The following is a 22,983-nucleotide window of genomic DNA, read 5'->3' as shown; positions in this document are numbered from 1 at the left end:
CTTTTTGGACCTTCTGTGAGCTACAACCTCAACAGTTATTACCACATATATGCACAGGACTAAACCTCCAAGTCAGCTACTCTCTCTGATGAGTCTGTTCTGAGATAGTAACCAGGTTAGTCCCCTGATATACCAGCTGGCATGCTTGAATTAAACTATGTCTACCCTGTAATCCATCTGCCAACTCTAGGAACTGGTGAAGAGCTAGGAGGTAGGAGGATTGTTAGAGCACACCTGCTCTGTGAGGGATCATTTTGGCGGTGGGATCCCCAAGGTGAAAAAAGCCTGAGGAGCCAAGGGCAAGGATGTATACTTCAAGTCTTTATTCTGGCTTCATTCTGCTGCTCCTAGGCTACCAGTGTAGGCGTAGGTATATGTAGGGCTTACAGATAATAGTGGTTAAGTAACAGCATTACATTAACCATGACATCAATTTGCTGTGTTAGCTAGCCTGTGTCCTAAAAGGCAATCTTTCCAGGCGCTTGACCTAGAAGAGCCTGGGAACTAATGCTAAATTAGCCCAAATATACTGGGGAGCTGGTACCCAGGGGGGCTGCCCAGCACAGGTGAGCTAGTAGTACAGCTTGAAGTTTCTCATGAGAACCAGAGCTCACTTCCTGGCTTCCTCTATGAAGGTCCATCACGTAGACCATTTTTAACATTCATGTGAGAGATGGTAGCTGTGTCCACATGATGGGTGGGTGGACATCAAGGGAGAAATCTGATTTCTCTTATCCTGGCTTCAACTATGTTTCTTTTTCTTTTCTTTTTTAAACAATCACTTTATTAAAATAGCAAAGTTTACAAATACTCATTTAACATCTTGTTATCAGTGGCCATCGGAAAACACACCGAGTGTGTACTGATTGTCTAACGTGAACTTAAACTGATCTATCGCAGAAAGCCAGTGCGTCCTCAACTCAGGATCCAGGGCGGTGGAGGAAGTTCTGTTAGCTCAGGAAGGTGAATCCTTCAGCCCTGCCAACAACGTATAGCACAACGGAATTCAAGTGTAACCCATGAAGCATCAATAATAAGGGTAGCCACACAGCCTCTATATCACATTTCCTGATTAGGCCTTCCACAAGGCCAAGGCCTCCAGTTATGGTGAATTACAGCAAGTCAAATTTACTAAAAGTAGTATGTGAAAACAATCAGTGTATGTTCACTTTAATTACTTTTAACTCTTATTGTGGAAGATGATTCTGCTACTGGATTCATCTGGAAAAGTAAAGAATGCTGCTTTTCTTCAAATCCATAGAAAGCACCTGAATTTCATTTTATCTGGTAGAAGTATTTGGAACTTCTTATGTATCTGCCAAATGGAGGTTTTGTATGGAAGAATTCAATTAATCTGCATGAGATGGAAGGCTGTCCAGATTAGTCACTAGCTGTTTTTCTCTTTTCCTCAGGAAGTTCCTCTAACTCTCCATAGAGCTCTGAAGTCAAGCGAGCTAATTTCTCCTACATTCCCCGAACATATTCCAACTTTTCAATGGAACAATCATTTTCAAATGCTTGAAGTTTTCCAGAGTGGAAATCATTCAAAATATTGCAAAGCCCCTTCTCCATCTCCCGTTCATCTGAGACATCAGTGAAAAATGAATGCTGACTCCAAGTTGAGTGAGCAGAGCACTTTGCCCATCTCCACCCTGAGATTTCGTCTTTTCTTTCATCACTCTTCTTTGGTCGCTGTGATGTTTGTTGACTGTGATGCAGGAATGAAAACCCTGTTCTTTTATTAACTGGATGGATTTTATTTTATTTTATTTTTTTGCATTAACAACCTGAGTAGATTGGCCACTAAAAGACTTAGGACCCCTACTCTTCACTTCCTGCTTTTCCTCCATTGTTTTATGTTTTTTATTGCACCAGGCCAGCTTCTTATGAACTGAGGAAGGAGGCAATCCAGTCCTGCTGAATCTGCAAAGATCAGAGCTTCTGAAGCCTCCGTGCAGCTGCAGCCAAAGTTATTGCTGTAGTTTGAGCCAGGGTCACACCCCAGACCCTGTTCTGGCCACACCACTGTGTTTCAATGGAGAGAGAGAGCAATGGCTATCACCAGAGAATGAAGTTGAAAGAGGAGGTGTTGTGCTTTAAGAATAGAGAGAAAGGGTGAGAAATAATAGCTGGCTCAAGAAGAAAAGAGCATAACATTCTGAGTGGTTTAGTCAGAAAAACAGTGTTTGTGAGTTTGGATATTTTTTGTTTTGTTTTGTGAGGACGATGGTAAATAAAACAGGGAGACAATTTAAAACTTCTCCACCTTCTTATCATAGTGCCATAGTTTTCCTCTAGCATTAATAATTTATTCCCTTTGTCTGGCATACATTTTATAACTGTGCATTGAGTAGTAAGTTAATTTATATGCTTTATAATTAAAGTAGCAATTATGTTATTTACAAAACATCCACACTAAAAAATAATTGTACATTTATATATAAAGTAAAAAAAATTAAAAAGCATGAAAGTTGGTCTATAAAAATATTCAACTCTGTTAAGAGTGTGCACACTTATGGTCTAATCAATGAGTTTTGGTTTAAGAAAATAGATCATGAATAAGATTAAAAGGAAATAAAGAATTGTTTAGAGGAGAGTAAAGAAACATTTGCTACATACAGAAATTCTCTAGTAGTTCTGTTAGATTGATAAACACATACTTTAAGTGACTACATATGTTTTTCTTCTAAAGTCAACTAGAACTTTGAGCTGCAAGGAAGAGACAACCTGCAGTTTACTAATGTAAAGTAGCAGGGCAAATGGGCAGCCATATTGCAGAAATGCCCGAGAGAGCTCCAGAAGCAAAGGCAAAGATATAAAGACAAATTACCCAACTAAAGATTCACAGAAGAAAAGCCCATCTCTTCTTAAAAGATAATATAACAAAGTCACTAAATGTTCTAACAAGTCCAACAATAGTTTTAAAAGGGATAAAGCAGTATATTATAGAGTTTACACTAGAAAATAATGGCTCTTTCAGTTTCCATTATTGTTGAAATATCTATATTCACAATGTATATATCAATCTGCAAAAAAAACTAGAAAATTTATATTTTCTTAAAACATGAAATAAATAATTTGACTCAATAAAAAACAGCTACTAGTATTTTAAAAATAGTCACTAACACTATAAGTTTTGCTCCTTTTAAAAGTGATACCTTTCTAACACCTAACATTATTCCAGAGGGTCTATTCCTTCCAGTAAGAGAAAATCTAACATAACTAATATAATTGATAGGCTAAAAAACCTACTAGGATATTTAGATTATATATAATTATAAAGTCATAACTACTTAGAAATTTTAGTATAAAACTTAAATTTATCTAATATATATCAGAAAGTCATAATATTTAACAATTTTCATAAAGAAAATGCTGTTTATTTTGTTTTGTTTTTGTGATGCTTCTATTTGGATCCATAGCGACATGGACTAGAGTTTTTCACATTAAGACATACTTTTATTTCATGTAATAGATTTTGCCTGGTCTTAAAAAATTGATACTCTAAAATGCTGTTTCTCTTTACTAGTATGTAATATTTTTGCCGATTAATTTATAAGGATTGTTCTTCCCTATCTTTTATTGCAGTTATCTTTTATATAAGCATGAGTTAAAATATGCCTAGTTTACACTATATCTGTTTTTGGGTAGTTTGTGCATTTTTACCTAATTTAATTAAATTTAATATAAAATTAAACTTTAAAAAAAAAACCTGTAACTGCACAAATTACAAATCACCACTGGTAACATGTGGTAGATAGACTGTCTCCCATGCCTCATCATTTTCCATTTGTACACCATTCTTTTGTCTTGGTAGTTTATCTTTCTTCCTTTCCATTTCCTTCTTTCTGTCCCTGGTGGTTTTCTGAAAGACTTTTTATAGAGTTGATCTCACTTTGCACCTAGACAGTCTATCAGTTATCCCAGACTTTTCCTCTGAAAATTGAAATGGAAAATTTTATACTATTTGTTCTAAGTCTTTTTGATTCTGATCATTTTCCCACCTTCATATCTATGGTACCTTAATAGAGCACCATTTAATGCCTGTGTTTTCTCATTTTTGAACAAGGTAAAATAAATCTGGGTCAAATACTGACAAAAAATGTGTATGACTAAAACTTTAACTTGTTTCTGTCCATATGAGTGACAGCTTTGCTATAGTCATGAGACATTTTCTATTATAGAAGCAAAGTAATTTGTGAAAATCAGTTACTGGATTTTGCAGAGGGATAAAATGATCAAATTGTTGTTTTGTTAATAACTTGCTTCAATTACTTATTATGACATTCATGAAGTTTGGTACTCAGGAAAATGAAATATTTTAAGTAGATTTCTTGCATGTTATAATACATATAGTCCCATCTTTCATACTTATACTAAGCCAAAGAATTGCTTTTTCAAAATGTCAAGAGAGAGGCTTTAGCAGAGCACTGGGTTTGTGGGAGCTGGGCATGGGGGGAAGTTTTACACTCCTGTTATACCAATGCATACATTGGTATATGTTTATTTACCACAGCTCTAAAAAGATCAGGTTGTGTCTGTAGCTCTAAGAAGAATACTCTAGCCTTTAGTAATATACTGTCTTACTTTTATTTATTTCTTTAGCATAAGTTAAACTATATTTCCACACACTCAAGTCTTTCTCACTAGAGAACTTAACTAGGCTTAAAGTCCAAAGTTGCCTGGTTATATATTCCACTGTCTATCATTGTCTCTGTGTATGTCTTTTCCTCAGATACCTAAAGAGGAAGAGTAGCTGGAAGCGAACTCAAGAATATGTCAAGCTATCTTTATCCAAGCTTTATTATTATTTCTATATATCCTTCTTTTCACAATTTGAATTTCCAAAAATTTTAAATGCACATTCAGACAAAGATATGTGTACAAAAAAATTAGTAAGCATTGTTCATAATGCAAAAATGGGGCAAGAACTTTTATCAAATAACCAATTTAATACAATCTCTTAAATATTGCAAAAAGACTGTCATGTGGTTGTGAAAAGAGATTTTTAATTTTTAACTTATCTTTCAGGTATTAGTTACTCAGGGAAATAGAGATGTGGAAAACTGTTTTTCACATTTAAAAAAATATATACATATGTGCATGGCTGATGAAATTAACGTGTCTTCATTCCCAAGGCCTTTTGATTAAGGTTGTTATGGACATAGAAATAAATAATGCCACAAATAACCCCATTCTTCCCCATTCTTCATCCTGAAGTGCACAAGGTAAAAGTACCTTTTTATATTGATTACATATGTTAAAATTATAATATTTTGCCTGATCTATGGTGGTGCATTGGATAAAGTGTCAACCTAGAACTCTGAGGCTGCTGATTCAAAACTCCAGATTTGCCTGGTCAAGGCACACATGGGAGTTGATGCTTCTTAGTCCTCCCCCCTTCTCTCTCTTTCTAAAAATAAATAAATAAATAAATAAATAAAATGCAAAAACCAATTAAAAATCATAATATTTTGTATATATTGCATTAAATGAATTTGTTGTTAATATGAATTTTATACATTTCTATTACTTTTGAAGGTAGTCACTAAGAAATTGCATTTATATATTTTACTTGTGATTCACATTATATTTTAATGGATATAGCTATTCCAGATGTGTAGATTATAGAGTAGATAGATACAGATTTAGATATGAATATACACATTGATTTATGCAATATGTAATTATGTACATTTGCATGAAACAAAAAATACTGCAAAAAACACACCTATCAAAAAATGACTAGGTGTGATAAATAATTTTATCTGCAGGATAAAATTATTAATGATTGGGGTGTATGGAGATCTCCACCTGGCTTTCTTTATTCTGTCTCTTTTTTGACAATCTTCTTAGAGAGAAGAGACATGGTCATTGCTCCTTACAAAATCGCCATCTTCTTCATTTTCCCATAGTATATTTTGACATCCTTTGACCTGAACTTCATTAAACTCAATCCATTATCCTTATTCTGAGCTTGAATTTGTGAAGTTTCTGACATTCCCCAGCTGCTCTTTCATTCCAGGCCTTGCTACACATCAACAAATCTGAATCTGACACCAGCTCTGAGGTACTCTTTTGCAGGTTCTTAAAATGTGAGGCCAACTCTTCCTGAATCTGTGACAGACTCCAAATCTTAACTCATGAGCAAGAGTTAAATCTTAGAATACATAAATATGTATTTTCATAGAAAATGTCTTTTAATAAAAATACATATAACAATTTTATAGACAAAATTCCTCTGCATCTGGTTGAAACATTTCTTCCACAATAATTAAAATTACATAATAAATGTGAAATATGTTTTCTTTAAAATACCTGGGCTCTCTGTCATAAAAATGCTTTACTTATTACCTTATAAATATTCTTTCTGAGTCACAAAGGCCTTAGTTTAAGGAAGGCAACTTCTCTTAGCAATATTAAGATATTGACTCTGGAATCAGTCAGGAAATGAAAAATGAAGTTATGCATATTTAATCTACTCAGTAAGGATTTGGCCTGCCTTTGAGAATAAGAGAGAGTTAGTAACAAACTCCCCAACCAAACCTCACAAGGTTATTTATAAAGACAAAATTATTTCAAAACATATGGGATAGTATTTGCAGAGTATAACAGGATATAAAATGTAAAACATTTTATGATTTAATTTATAATTGATAATTATATTACTTAAATTTTATAAGAAATATTTACTTGACTTTTATGAGTTTAACCTTTTCTTTAAGCCTTAAGAACCAATTCCTTTTTTAGTTCAAATATGTTGTTTTCACATCAATAATAGAATGTATATATTCTTATGTCTTTTTAAACTTTCAAGAATTCTACTTTATGTAAAGCAGTATTTATTTTAACCTTACCATCTTTCCTAAACAAGGGGAAAGTAACATGCTATTTCTCCCAGCAAAATAAATAATATATAGAAGACAGTTTCTTTCAGAGGTATAGAAGAAAAAAGGAGAGATTTTTACTTTTTTCTTATTTCCCAGTATATATAACTTTTAAAATATTATTATGCTCATTGTTATTTTATTCATACTCAAAGACTTTAAAACAATTTTTATTTTTTAACTAAGCTGTATACACATTGAAAGAAAGAGAGAGAGAAGGGGAGAGGAAGGGAGGGAGGAGGAGGGAGACTAGAACAGAAAGAAAGGAAGAAAGGAAGGAAGAAAGAAAGAAAAAGGGAGGAAACAAGGGATGGATGGAGGGAGGGAGGGAAGAAAGAGAAATCAGAGAGATAAAGATTAGGGAAGGAAAACGGGACAGAAGGAAGTTAAGAAGGAAGGAATGAAAGGGTAAATTAGGCCTTAGATTGAATAAGTACCCAATAGGACTAAATTTTTAACTATATTTTCAGCTATAAAATTGATAACTACAGTATTTTAAGAGTTTCTAGTTTCTATTTTAGAGACTGAAACTCATTTTGAGGAAACATTATCACTCTATTCTGGGACAGACAATACATAGTGGGTGAGCTTTTAAGTCATGCAGTCTTACGATAACACCTACCCCTTGTTGTAGTTTTAAATACTGAGGTAGTCCAGATACTTTAAGCTCAAATGCTACCTTTATTTCTAATGAAAAAGTTTTCATAATTAGGTGCAGTTCTGTGCTATCTGAGAATATACTTTTTTCCCTGTAAGTCTGCCAAAAGGGTAAACATCATTGTGTATTTTGTGCTGTTACTCCATATGTGAGATGTAAGAATTAAAGTAGCTTAGGAAGCGGTGATGAACTCAGACTAGAGCTGTCACCTCTTAGAAAAACTACTTTCAATGATGGTGGTCATCTAGACTCTGCATTGTATTTCTTATTTTTGTGCCATGACTTTTAGAAAGATCTTAAGATCTTAGCTGGGTTATATTGTTTTGTTTTTTTCCCTGATTTTTACCACCAGTCTACAGCATCAATGACCAGTTGAGTGACAAGAGCACAAAGGTCTTCTTTGGCAGAGGTTAACCAAAGAGAATCCCAGAAAAGAAGGGTCTGAAGAACTAGTTCTGGAGTGTGTATAATATGATTATTAACTGACTCACAAAACAATAAAATGTGTAAAGAAGAAAAAGAAAAAAAAAAACCTAACTAAGATTTTTGTCACTTCTCTATCATCCTACTGAATCCAACAGGTTTGAGCCCTCAACAGGCTGCATAACAAACAAACTTGCCAATGAGCAATATCTCATTTACTTCTAGTTTAATCAGTCTTATTTCAGCCTTAATATTAAAGCTTGCTGAAGTCTATTGCTTTATGAAAGAATAAACAGCCCATTGTTATTACTTTGGTCTATGTTTTTCACAGCTGAGTTCTCTCCTGCTGCTCACCATCATCTCCAGAGTTTCTCCTATGTTGAATTATTGTTGTATGTGTGTTAATTTTAACAGCAAAAAGGGATCAGAGCTGGGACTAGAGGCTATCTGCTTATGGAAGCTTATCTTTGTAGTGAGGAACAGATATAGACTGTTCCCTGGACAAGTGATTGTTTTAATGCACCTGACTCATATGACCATTGAGGGTGAAATTCTGGCATGTGACACTGGAATTCATTCACCACATGTCTTATGGCAGTCCTGACAACTAGAACTGAGTGGGATAGAAAGATCCAGGGATGTCTGGTATTGTTTTCATTCAATCCAGCCTGTCCTATTTGCTAAGGAATAACTTCAGCTTATATATTTGCTTAAGAACAACTGGCTATTGTAGCTACTAAACTGGAAATAGGATGTGAATAAATATCTCCTGAGCAAGATACACTTTGTTCATGTACATATCTAGTTTTGTATTTAATTTCTCTTATTCTGTGCGCATGCACACAAGTACACAAATGTAAGACAAATAATAGCAGGGACTGATTTTATTTATGGCTATATTTCTACACTTAGAAATTTTTCCGTCATGTAGTGAAGAGTCATTAAATATTTGTTGCATGCATGCACACATGGATGCATGAGTCTTCATTTATACAAGCCATAAATCTCAGTGAGAAATGGTCTCACTGATTAATAAACATTTATGACCTTCACCCTCAAAGTACAGCCTGTAAACTAGCAGCATCCACATCTATTGAAAAGTTGTTAAAAATGCATAACTCTGTGTCCCACCCAAGAATTTAGAAGATAGAATCTGTGTTTCATCAATTCCCTAGGTACTTCATATTTCACATGACAGTTAGAAATGCCCAGTTTTTTGTTGGTAATCATACATATTGTCATACTCTCACCTGAACTTGTGGCAGGAAACCCATTAGTTAATCAAGACAAATTGCTCCACTGAACCCTTCTCATCAAGACTCAAAATCCTTCTCACTGTTCAACCCCACATTGCTTTGACTGATCAAATGAAGCAGAGATATGGAGAGGTGTAGATTTGTGGATTTTTTTAATAATGCTATTTTTTTCTTATATTTTCAATCTCAGAAATAAGGAAAATTTATGGGTTTAAAAACTTAGGTGCAACTATTAATAAAGGAGCATTTATGGAATAGTAAATAAATGATTAGATCTGAATTAAACTTTTTAGAAGATAAAAATTTAAAAAGTGATCTCTTAATAACTTATAGTTTTATAATTTTATACACAATCCCAAAGAAAAAAATTCATAAAATAAAAATGTACATATTCAGAAAGTCCAAGATGGCGACAGAGTAGGCAGACGTTTCAAGTGCCACCTCCCAGGACTAAATTGGATTACAACTTAATTTAAGAACAACCATCTTGAAAAACCAACTTTTGACTAAACAAAGAGGTGTGTATAACCAAGTATCACAGAAGAAGCCACACGGAGACTGGTAGGAAGGGCAGAGTCGTGGACTAGGCTGCCCCACTCTCAGGAGTGAGGGGCTGCTGATGGTCTGGAGGGACTCTTGCTTCAAGGAGAATCACCCTGAGAGGTTAGGATGCTCAGCCCCAGACCCGGAGCCCCAGCCTAGAGCCCCAGAACCTAGAAGAGGTGCCCCCACAGCATTTGTTGGTGAGAAGAGCCAGGTTTCTGTCTGTGAGAAAGAGACAGAGCTCTCTGAGACACAGGCTCCATCTTGAAGGGCCAGTGCAAAAAATCTTATTCACAGCCACTTACTTGGGACTCTTTTGGAGGGAGAGCTGAGAGCACTACAGTTGCATAAGGAGAGTGAAAAATTGAAGGCCCAGGGAGAGACATTGTAGAGAATGACCACTGGAACCCCTGTGCTGAGTCATAATCCATTACTGCAGTCTCCATCTTTCTTGGGTGGAGCAGTCCCCTCTGAGTGGCATCAGCCTGGGGAAAAGCAACTGCTCCGCCCTCCAGAGTCTCTCCTGCCCCAGTCATGGAGATTGGATTGTGCTGAGAAGCCAGGAAGCAGGGGGCACATCAGTGACTCAGTTTTCTGGTGTTGAGGCCAGAGCTTTCCCCCACATGCTTACTCCTGAGTCTAAGACTAGTGTTTCTGCCCCACAGGAAACTCAGTAGAAACTGAGACCCAGAGTGCAGGGAAACCATACCACTGGGTCTCAGAGGCCACACCCACCCAACTCCTGAGGCCACATCATACTGAGGTCTGTAAAAAAAGTCTGGACATACTGACACCTGGGGACAAGGAGCAGAGCCATATCCACCACCCTTCCTAATCCCTGAATTGATGGAAGCTGTAGACTTTATCAGAGGTTTTTTTTAGTGGCTGAGCCCAACAAGAAGCCAGCAGATGGAGGCTGCAAGACACAGAACTCAGGAAACCTTGACCTTTTAAGTGGAACTTCCCCCAGGACCAGTATGGATAAAAGCAGCTTACATGTGCTGCTTTGTATTTCCATGTGCCTCTGGGCCCAGCAAAGGTAGCCATAAACTCTGGGTTGCTTGTAGCTCCAAGAAGGTTGCTGAGGGCCAGTCATGATCAGGGTCTCCCACTGCTCTGTGCTGGGTTCCTGCCAGGGAGCCCCAGGCTGGCATATCCAGTGGCCAGTTGTGGAGAGCATCAATTTGGGACTTAATAACCCTTGCTAGACTGGAATCCTGAGGAAGGGCTTCTCACACTTGGACTAACTGAGGTTATTTTTACTCTCTGTTGTCAGCACTGGTACAGTGGCTCATGTGTATTAGATAGGGTGGAGCTACACAGTCTGTCCTCCTGGTTGCTGGATATCTTGTCCCACTGGAATAGATTCCACAGAGGGAAGGGAGAGAGGCTTGAAGCATGGACATCTAAACTGTGGGTTTCTGTGAGCCTATTGTTGGGTTTGGTCGTGGGACTTAGCCACTTTCTGGGGCAGCAAAATAGCACCAGGAGAGGATTCTCAGTCTTTCTCCCTGAGACCATGGTCTCACCAGCTGTAGGAACTTCTGCAGAGGGGACTGTTGGACCCACTCGATCTGAACCTGCTGCTCACCTTATCAGAGAGAAATAAAATTTGAGTATTCAACAGTGGCAGAGGGATTAGGCTCTGGAGTAGGGGCCATTTTTCCCATACTGAGCTCCTGACCAAAAGATCCATGAAGTAGGGGGGGTCCCACTAACATTGTATTCCTAACCTCAGCTGCTCTAACCCAACAAGTTTGCAACCTGCAGAGAGGATGGTTGGGTGAGGCCAGTCTGAGCTCATACTATAGTCTTTTTACAGAAAACTCTGTCAGAAGAACAGGCAGCTGCAAGAGGAGGTGGAGCAGCTGAAAAGTGAAGGCAAATTTTACAGAGCTTAGAGCTTTTACAGAGCTGCTGTCATCTCCAAGCAGGAAGAAGCTGATCCCTATACCCAAATTGGCACGTCCATATTACCCAGGCAGAGAAAAATTTGACAGATAATGAAAAAGCAGTAGCTGCAGACAGGTAGCCCACAGCAGGTTACAAACAAAGGCTGACGCCAACACAAGAAGATCTAGAACCAACACAACTGGTAGTGGATAGCAAAATGCACCAACACTAGACTTAGCTAGCTACACAAATAGCTTGCCCAAAGGAAGTCTTTAGCAGGCAGTAGACACTGTAGAGAATAAATACACCTAACATGACAGACATTGCACAGTGTGAAATATACATGATCAAGGTTGACCATTAAAGCCAGCCAGCCTGAAAGGATAACTGTACCCATGAAGGGGCAAACTGCACTAAATACTCACATATAACAGGATGGAAAATAATACCCTCCAGAAGCATTCTTAGCTGACCAGGGGTTGATGCAGTGGTTAGAGTATTGAATAGGTATGCGCAGTACTCAGATTTGAAACACTGAGCTTGTCGGCTTGAGTGCCAGTTTCTGGCTTGAGCATAAGGTCATAGACATGACCCCGTGGCTGCTGGCTTAAGCCCCAAGGTCAGTGGCTTGAAGCCCAAGGTCACTGACTTAAACAAAGGGTCACTCGCTCTGCTGTAGCACTGTGGTCAATGCACATTTGGGAAAGTAGTCAATGAACAACTAAGAAGCTACAACAAAGAATTGATGCTTCTCATCTCTCTCCCTTCCCATCTGTCTCTCCCTATATGTTCCTCTATCAATTGCTCTTTCTGTCTTTTTCACAAAATAAAAGAAAGAAAGAAAAAAATCATTCCTAGAGCAAGGATAACAGGTGACCCTGAAATCAGTACCACTGAGGCCATCTTCCTCATAAAGACACTACAAAAATTTCATAGTCAAACAGAGCTACCTAATACACAGACAAAGTAGGCAGACAAAATAATGTGGCCCAAATGAATCAAGGAGAAAAATTTCTAGAAAAAAAACTAAATGAAATGGAAGTAACCAAACTACCAGATATACAGTTTAAAATAATGACTTTTAGGATGATCAAAGACCTTAGAGCAGCGGCTCTCAACCTGTGGGTCACGACCCAGGTGGGGGTCGAACAACCAAAACACAGGGGTTGCCTAAAGCCATTGGAAAATACATATTTTAAAATGTATTGTATAATAAATATACAAAATGTATTGTATAATAAATATACAAAAAGCCATATATTTTCCAATGGCTTTAGGCGACCCCTGTGTTTTGGTTGTTCGACCCCTGCTGTGGTCACGACCCACAGGTTGAGAACCGCTGCCTTAGAGCAACAATAGATGGTCATGAGAACCTAAATAAAAAGATAGCAAGCATCAAAAAGGACTCTGAAATCATAAAATGAACCAGTCAGAAATGAAAAATCCAATATCAGAAATGAAGACTGCACAAGAAGGAATCAATAGCAGGCTAGATGAAGCAGATGATCAAATCAGCAATTTAGAAGACAAGATAAACATGAGCACAGGTGCAAAGCAGCAAAACAAAAAGAGGTGCAATAAGACTGATGGAACTCTGAGACTGTGACAACATGAATAGAAACAACATCCACATCATAGGAGTTCCTAAAAGAGAAGAGAACAAAGGATAAAGAACCTATTTAAAGAAATCATAGCTGAAAATTTTTCTAAAATTATGAAGAATAAAGTCACATAAGTTTAAGAAGCATAGAGTCCCATTAGAAAGGAACCCAACGAGGCCTACACCAAGACACATCATAATCAAAATGCCAAAGTTAAGTTATAAAGCAGTGGTTCTCAACCTGTAGGTCGCGACCCCGATGGGGGTCGAACGACCAAAACACAGGGGTCACCTAAAGCCATCGGAAAATACATTTTTATTATACAATACATTTTTAAATAAAATATGTATTTCTGGTGGCTTTAGGAGACCCATGTGTTTTGGTCGTTCGACCCCCGCCGGGGTCGTGACTCACAGGTTTAGAACCACTGTTATAAAGAAAGAATACTAAAAGCTGCAAAAGAAAGGCAGTGAATTACCTACAGAGGAGCTGCAATAAAGATAATATTCGACTTTTCAACAAAAACACTTGAGGCCAGATGGGATTGGCAAGAAATATTCAATGTGTTGCCAAACAACCTACAACCAAGACTACTTTATCCAGCAAAGTTATCATTGAAAATTGAAAGAGAAATAAAAAGCTTCATAGACAAAAACAAAACAAAAAAACCTCAAGAAATTCATTACAACCAAACCAGTACTGCAAGAAATGTTAAAAGACCTGCTGGAAAAAGTACAAAGAACAAAGAAATTGAGAAAAAGGGGATAGTAGATTTTAAGAATAAAATTGCAACAAGTACACATCAATAATAACCTTAAATATAAATGGATTAAATGCTTCAATCAAAAGATATAGGGTTGCTGCATGAATGAGAAAACAGGACTTATACATATGCTGTCTACAAGAGACCCACTTCAGAACAAAAGATACACATAGACTGAAAGTGAAGCATGGAGAAAAGTATTTCCTGCAAATGAAAATGAATAAAAAGCTGGTGTAACAATACTTATATCTGACAAAATAGTATTTTAAAAAATGGCTATAGTAAGGAATAAAGAAGATCACTACATAATAATAAAGAGAGCAATCCAACAGGAGGATATAACCATTGTAAATATTTATGTACCTAATATCAAACCACCTAAATATATAAAGCAGATTTTGATAAACATAAAAGGCAGGATTAACAGCTATACTATAACAGTAGGGGATTTTAATTCCCCATTAACATCAATGGAAAAAATAGATAGAAAATTAACAAAGAAACAATGGCCTTAAATGACATACTAGATCAAATGGATTCCATTGATATCTTCAGAACCTTTCACCCCATAGCAGCAAAATATACATTCTTTTCAAGTGCTCATGGTACATTGTCTACGATTGAAGACTGTTAGGACACAAAACAAGTCTCAATAAATTTATGAAGATCAAAATCATATGAAGCATCTTCTCTGATCATAATGGCATAAAACAAGAAATCAAGTACAACAGAAAAACTGAAAAACATTCAAACACTTGGAGGCTAAGTAGCATGTTATTAAATAACAAATGTGTTAATGAGATCAAGGAAGAAATAAAAAATTTTCTTAAAACAAATGAAAATGAACATACAACAACTCAAAATTTATGGGACACAGCAAAAGCCATCCTGAGAGGGAAGTTCATAGCATTACAGGCATACCTTAAGAAGCAAGAAAAAGCTCAAATAAATAACTTAACCCTGCATCTAAAAGAACTAGAAAAAGAAAAAGAAATAAGGCCCAGAAGAAGTAGAAAGAAGAAAATAATAAAAATCAGAGGGGAAATAAATGACATAGAGGTTAAAAATAATGCAAAATATCAATGAAACAAAGAAATGGTTCTTTGAGAATATAAACAAGATTGATGAACCTTTAATCATACTCCCCAAGAAAAAAGAGAGCGGACTCAAATAAAATTAGAAATGAAAGTGGAGAAGTAACAACTGACACTACATAAATACAAAGGATTATAAGAAAGTACTATGAAGATCTATATGCCAAAAAATTGAATAACCTCGGTGAAATGGATAAATTCCTAGAAATAAACAGTTTTCCCAAACTCAATCTAGAAAAATCAGAAAATCCAAACAGACTAATTACAGCAAATGAAATGTAAAATATAGAACAAATATTCCAAAAATTTATAAGGAACCGAAAAAGAACACAAATAGCCTCAGCATTCTTAAAAATGAAGACTACAGTGGGAGGTATCACACTTCCTGATATCAAGTTATACTACAAGGCCACCGTAACCAAATCAGCTTGGTACTGGCATGAGGTCAGGATTACAGATCAATGAAACAGAACAAAAAATCCAGAAATAAGTTCACACCTTTATGGTCAATTAATATTTAACAAACGAGATAAGAGCATACAGTGAAGTAAAGACAGTCTCTTTAATAAATGGTGTTGGAAAAAATGGATAGGTAAATGCAAAAAAAAAATGAAACTAGACCACCAATTTACAGCATTCACAAAAATAAACTTAAGATGGATAAAAGACTTAAATATAAGTCATGAAACCATAAACATGTTGCAAGAAAACATAGGAAATAAACTCTCTGATATCTCTTGTAGCAATATTTTTGCTGATTTATTTCTATGGGCAAGTGAAATAAAGGACAAGATAAACAAATGGGACTATATCAAACTAAAAAGCTTTTGCACACCAAAAGATACCATGACCAAAATAAAATGACAACACACACTATGGGAGAACATATTTGCCAATATGTCTATAAGGGGTTACTAACCAAAATATATAAATAACTTCTAAAACTCAACACTAAAAAGGTAAACAATTGAATTAAAAATGGACAAAGAAACTGAATAGACACTATTTCAAAGAGGACATAGAGATGGCCAATAGGTATATGAAAAACTGTTTAATGTCACTAATCATCAGCAAAATACAAATAAAGACTACAATGAGATATCACCTCACACCTGTCAGAATGTTGCTCCTTAAATCAACACAGAATAAGTGCTGACTAGGGTGCAGAGAAAAAGGAACCCTCCTGCACTGCTGGTGGGAATGCAGACTTGTGCAGCACTATAGAAAACAGTATGGAGTTTCCTCAGAAAATTAAAACTGGAACTGCCTTTTGACCCAGCTATCCCACTTTTAGGAATATATCCTAAAAATACCAAATCACTGATTTATAAAAAGATACATTTATTGCAGCATTGTTTACTATAGCCAAGATCTGGAAACAGCCCCAGTGTCCGTCAGTGGGCAACTGGATTAAAAAGTTGTGGTACATATATTCAATGGAATTCTACGTGGCCTTGAAAAAGAAGGAAATCTTACCTTTTGTGGTGGCATGGATAGACTTGGAGATTACTGTGCTAAGTGAAATAAGCCAGGTAGAGAAAGAAAATTATCATATGATTTCACTTATATGTGGAATATAATGAGCAAAGTAAACTGAGGAATGGAAGAGAGACAGAGGAGGGTTACAGGGAGCAGAGGGACAGCTGTCAGAAGGAAGGAGGATAGGGGATTGGATCAGAGAAGGTGAAGGAATTAGTGAAATTATATATACATAACACATAGATACAAATAACAGGACAGGAATTCCGAGAGGAAAGGGGAAAAGGGAAGGGAGTGAGGGGAGGGCAGAAAAAAGGGTGTAATGGGGAACACAGGTGTGGGGGGTGAGGGTGTCATATTGAGTGGGACACTTTAATCCATGTTAACACAATAAATTAAAATTGATAAAATTTTTAAAAAGTATTCAAAAATAAATAATTTAATAGTATTACCCAACTTTAAAAATAATAAAACTCATGCTGAAAGAAAATAAATTACTTAGCCAAGAAACTAGGAGGTAAACAGTGTATAGAACAATTTGTTTAGAGGCAGATGTTTAGAACATCTTCATAGAGGACAATAATAGTATCCAAGTAAATAGAAGAGTAAGAACAACTGACATAATCCAAGGAAGAGAGAAGACAACTCTGGTATTTGCTTTTTAATATCTGTTCTATCTAGAAACTATGTCTACTTTACTGTATCTGGCCCTTCCTTTTCTTTCTTGATACCCACCCAAGGAAAAGTGGGTAGAACTATGAGAAAGATGAACCAATTGGATGCTCTTATCTGGGCATTTGAATATTGAGGCAAGGTCTGGGAACAAAAATCTTTTGGGGCTGACTCATCAGTTGGCAGCCCCTGATGGAGTTTCATGAATTCATGATTCTGAAATCTCCAGATGTGTCTGAGCACAACCTGATATTTTAACTTTGCCTTTGATAATAGTGAGACACGCAGTATACTTCCAATAGCTTACTTTCCCTTTTATTATTTATTTTTTTAGTTAACTAGATTTGGTTTCTGTTCCTTACAAAGAAATTTATTTCATAAAAGAATTGATAAAGAAAAAGGAATATAAGCAAAAAACTCCAGGTGAAATATGGGAACATTTGCAATTAGTTGATAGAACAATAGAGGGTAAAATCCATCAAGGTGTGTGTGTGTGTGTGTGTGTGTGTGTGTGTGTGTGTGTAATTTTTTTTTGAATGGGCTAGCCTTATACAGGATGCATTGAATAACCAGATATATTTAAGTATTTAGGTAATTAAAACACACTGAGTGAGAATGAAACCTGCAGGTAAGTGGTCAATACGGAATAGGTTAGTTTAAAGATGAATAATGTCAATTGTGATAAAGAGGCTTTTTTGCTCCCCTTCATCCATTTTGCTCTTATTCCTGTAAAACGGGTCAGGAAACTTTTTGGCTGAGAGAGCCATGAATGCCACATATTTTAAAATGTAATTCCGTGAGAGCCATATAACGACCCATGTATGTTAAGCATTACCCAATAAAAATTTAGGGTTGTCCCAGAGGACAGCTGTGATTGGCTCCAGCCACCCACAACCATGAACATGAGTGGTAGGAAATAAATGTATTGCATTGTAATACATGAGAATGTTTTATAATTTTAATGTTATTATTTTTTTTTATTAAAGATTTGTCTGTGAGCTAGATGCAGCCATCAAAAGAGCCACATCTGGCTCACTAGCTATAGGTTCCTGACCCCTGCTTTAAAATGAAAACTGCAGGACTTTTCTGGAACAGTGCTACCAAAGTCTACCTATGCATGCTTACCTGTAGCTAGGTATGGCAACGTGCCTGAATTCCAATAAATAAAATATATTTGCAAAAGTACTAATGAAATTTCTTCATTATGTCATTAAACTGAAGAAGCATACTCTTTACTTCTTCCATTCTTTTCAATGGCTAGAAAATACTTGTGGTGAAGAGAGGCAGAAAGAACAATTTTAGGCCATAATATGGAATCCATGAGTTTAGGATGCCAGAGCTGTACTCAGAAACATTCACAGAGCCCTGGGCTACTTTTATTTGGACTACATTCTAAGAGAACATTAAAATTCTATCTGTTAAACCACTGCTATTTTAGCTTTTGTTAGGAAAATTGATCATTATCCTCCCTACTACACCAATGGAGGTTGCTCATAGCAACATTAAAATCTAGACAGCAACAAGCACAAACTTTAAATTTCTGCCTCAAGGTATGAAATAAAATGCAAGTGTTTTAAGCACCAAAGTTTAGTGCTTAAACCTGATTAGAGAACTTTACTACCTATTAAACTCAGCAACTGATTTCATGCAATTGGGAATACATAACAACAGTTGAATTTTTCAAGGTGTTTTTGTGAAACATAGGGTGTGAAAAAGATTAGGATCTTAACAACAGGAACAATATCTCAGAGAACTCGGAGATTCCGGATAATCTTAAACCCCAAGAATTTATAGAAAAAATCTCCCAACTGAATTTCTTTTGCCTGAGGAAGTTTTCCTTAAAACACAGCAACAAAAAATAAAAAAATAAAAAGCCAAGAAAAATAATTTGTTATATATACTGCTCATTTTTTTCTTAATTGAAAAAGTGGTTTTGAAACTCCAAATGCATTAGTGGTAAAATGCAAAGAATATCCAAAGTAAATTTTACACCTTAAATTTATTTTAAAAAATGAAGAAAGAAGTATATTGTAAAAGTTCTGGAATCATTTGTGGGAATAGAAAGAGAAAGGCATGACAAAGAATATATTAAAGTTTAATTTATGTAGCTCGATATATTGATAGGAGTATACCTTACCAGAGAAGCTACATTCAACATTGTATCCCAGGCTATATTTTTACTTGGTATGTTAACCTTACTGCAGTTTTCTTTAAATTGTGGACGCACAAAACCATGGAGCCATTTTATTTCTGTGCTTCCCTTATATTCATATTTAATAGTCAGAATCTTGAAAATATGTTCAGAGTCTGACCACACAGTATTTCTATCTGACTTCCCTAACCCAAGCCACCTTCATTTCTTGCCTGGAAGACTATATAGCCTCCTAATTGTACATCTTTCTCATTCTTTCTTTCTTTCATGGCGCTCATGCAAAATTTCACTAGTTCAAAGTCAACACAAAAAATGTAGATTGTAGTATTCATCACAAGATTATTCTTGAGTAGGAAAAAAGGAGTAAAGGAAGAAAATAAATAAAATTTGACAAGAATCCATTAAAATAACAACCATTTATATTGAGTGAAAAAGAAAAGAAAGTAAAAGAGGTAGGTGAAATTAGAAATTACTTTTCGATTGTTTATAATCTGTTTGTGGTATAATCAACATTCATTTTTACTGATCACCACTATGCAAAAAAAACAACAACAAACACACAACTATTATCAGTATTAGTGCCTTTCCTAATACTAGACCACAGACCTCATTTTTTATATTTGGTCATCAAAGTAATATTTAGTGGTTTATTATAAGAAGCTTGATGTTGTTTATTCTTCATTTATTCCCACCAATTCCATTCCCAACATTCTCTGAGCAACTCTATGATCTCTATAAACTGTAAGTCAGGGTTTCTTACCCTCTGAATTTTAGTTAGATTTATTCAAAGAGAGGCATTAGAATGATATTGGAGAGTAATAGAAAGAAGATAAAAGAAAAGAGAGGTTTCCTTAGTTGGAAGTAAGAGCATTAGTGTGAGACCTCATTCTAATATAAAATACCTGATGCTATTAATTTCCTGATTAACACTGCTAAATCCACAACCCATACATTCTTATGTTTCAGTTTTAACTCAAATTGAAATATTTTCATTTTCACTGTGAATTACTATTTGGCCCATGAGAGTTGAAGATTATATTGTTTGACTTACAAAAATTCCAAATTATCACCTGTTAAATTTTAGTTTAATTTTTCTCATAAAGGACATGCTTTTATTTTTTTATTATTTAATTGTTTTAAATTTGTTGTATATAGATTTTCTATAGTCCAGAATATAGTTTATCTAGGGAAAAGCTATATATATATAGAAAAAAATAAGTATTTATTAATAAAAAAGAATAACTATTCTTATGTTGCTGGATGGAGTGTTACATAAATATAAAAGATAAAAGAGGTAATGTTGGTTGATAGTTTTCTTTAGGCATTTTTTATGTTATTGATTTTATCTCTATTTGTCTTATTTATTACTAAGATAAAATTATTGAAGTCTCCAAATACAATTTAGCTTTATCTATTTCTATCAATTTTTGCTTTAGATATTTTGAAGTTCTAGTAAATTGACAACTTTACTTAATACTTATTTTTATCCCTGACAGTATTCTTTTGAAATCTATTTTATCTCATAATATACTATAATATAGGCATTCATCTTTTTTCTTTTCCATTAGTGATGGCACAATATATATTCAATAGTTTTTCATACCTTCACTTCTGTGTTCTTTCTATTATAAAAGCATTTATTGAATATATAGTTGGGCCTTCCTATTTTATACAATTTATAAATCTCTGCTTTTTAACTGGAGTGTTTTAAAAATTTGTTTTAATGCAACAATTTATGTGATTGTATTTGATACAATCATAATCTTGGTTGTTTTATTTGCTCCTTGTTCCATTTGTCCTTTTTTTTCTGTTTGCTGTATGGCTTTTATTTTTATTCTATTTTATCACCTCAGTTGGCTTATTTGTTACAATCCATTTAAAATTTTTTCAGAGGTTTCCTTAGAGTTAATAATTTATGCCTTTATTACAACATGCTTTTAGGAACTGTTAGACTAGTTTGTATAGAGTGCAAAACCTATATCCAACATTTATAGATGTTATAAACCTAAAACAAATTACTATTTTTTGCTTTAGACATTAGAGTGCCCTGCAGAGATATTAATAATGAACAAAAAATGTTTAATAGATTTGATCCCCTTTTTAACATTTGCCTTTGTCCTTATTTCTTTGTTCAGAAACATTTTTCTCTTTGGTATCACATTATTTCTCGTAACACACATCTGCTGGAAGTCAATTCTCTAACTTTGTTTGTTTAAAGATGTTCTATTTCACTTACTTTTCCCAAGGTATTTTACTGTCTATAAAGGGGTGAGGGAGGGAGGTTCAGGAGGGTAGAGGGAGACTAGATGGCGATGGAGGAGGCTTGGGACAGTGAACACACAATACAATGTACAGGCAATGTATTGTAGAATTGTGCTCCTAAAACCTTTATAATTTTATTAATCAATGTCAACACAACAAGTTCAATAAAATTTTTTAAATATGTCCATTGACAAGGGTTTTATTTATTTTTTCTTACAATACTTTAAAGATATCACAACATTTTTTCTAACTTTCAGAGCTCTGACAAGAAGTGTGCTATAATTTTTATGATCATTTGTTTTTAAATAATATGGCTTTTTCTCTGGTTTCTTTCAATAATTTCCTTTATTTTTAATTTGCAGTAGTTTAAATATATTGTGTCTAAGTAAACCTTATTTGATATTTATCTTGTTCGAAGTGATCTAGGATTCTCAGACATGTAGTTTGATATCTTTTATTGTTTTGGGCAAATTCTTGACAATTATCTGTACTTAATTTTTTTTTTGCTTCTACTCTGTTCTTTCCTGAGACGCCTAATGCTCATACGTTAAATCATTTGAAATTTTCTAAAACATCTCAATGCTATTTCTTGTCTACTTTTTTCTTTGTGTTATGCAGTTTATATAATTTCTACTGACCTACCTTTATATTTACAAATGGATTCTTTTTTCAGCTTTTCTTGAGTCTACTGATGAATCTATTGAGAATTTCTTTGCCTTTGATATAATTTTATAAAATACATTTCTGACTGTCTGCTAACCATTATATTTTCCATTATCTGCTGAAATTCTCAATCTTTTTATACATGTTTTGCATCTGTACCACTCTATCCCTGAACATGTGAATCACAGTAAGAGTCTTAGTGTTATTATTCCAAATGTTAGACATTAAAGTCTGTGTATTTTGGTTGTTTTGTTTAAAATATGTAGTATCTTTTTTCCTTGCTATTGAATGCATCTTATAATTTTTAAATGAATGTTAAACATAATATATAGAACAACATTGAAGAAAATAGTACTTAAATCTGGAATGAGCGTACCTCTTCTGTCATTTCTTTAGTACACTTATGCACCACTTAGCAAAGGGAATACATTTTTAGAAGTGTGTCATTAGGGGATTTCAATATTGTATAGATGTCACGGAGTGCAGTCACAGAAACCTAGAGGACATAGCCTACTATTCATTTGAGCTATGTGGTATAGTAGCCTATTGCTTCTAGTTTCCAAGCCTATACATCATGTTACTGTACAAACCAACATGAGATAAACTCAGCACAACAGAAAATGATGCAATCAAGTAA

General features: G+C 35.0%; 1 pseudogene; it reads right to left on the bottom strand.

The window, feature by feature from the left end:
- Positions 1–1,280: 1,280 nt before the first annotated feature.
- LOC136329897 (coiled-coil domain-containing protein 28A pseudogene) lies at positions 1,281–1,897 on the bottom strand (annotated as a pseudogene).
- Between the last annotated feature and the right edge of the window lie 21,086 nt (positions 1,898–22,983).

The sequence above is a fragment of the Saccopteryx bilineata genome, chromosome 3 (genome assembly GCF_036850765.1).
Source record: "Saccopteryx bilineata isolate mSacBil1 chromosome 3, mSacBil1_pri_phased_curated, whole genome shotgun sequence".
NCBI lineage: Eukaryota > Metazoa > Chordata > Mammalia > Chiroptera > Emballonuridae > Saccopteryx > Saccopteryx bilineata.
The sequence above is the reverse complement of the archived record's forward strand: the minus strand, read 5'-3'. Positions and strand labels throughout refer to the sequence as shown.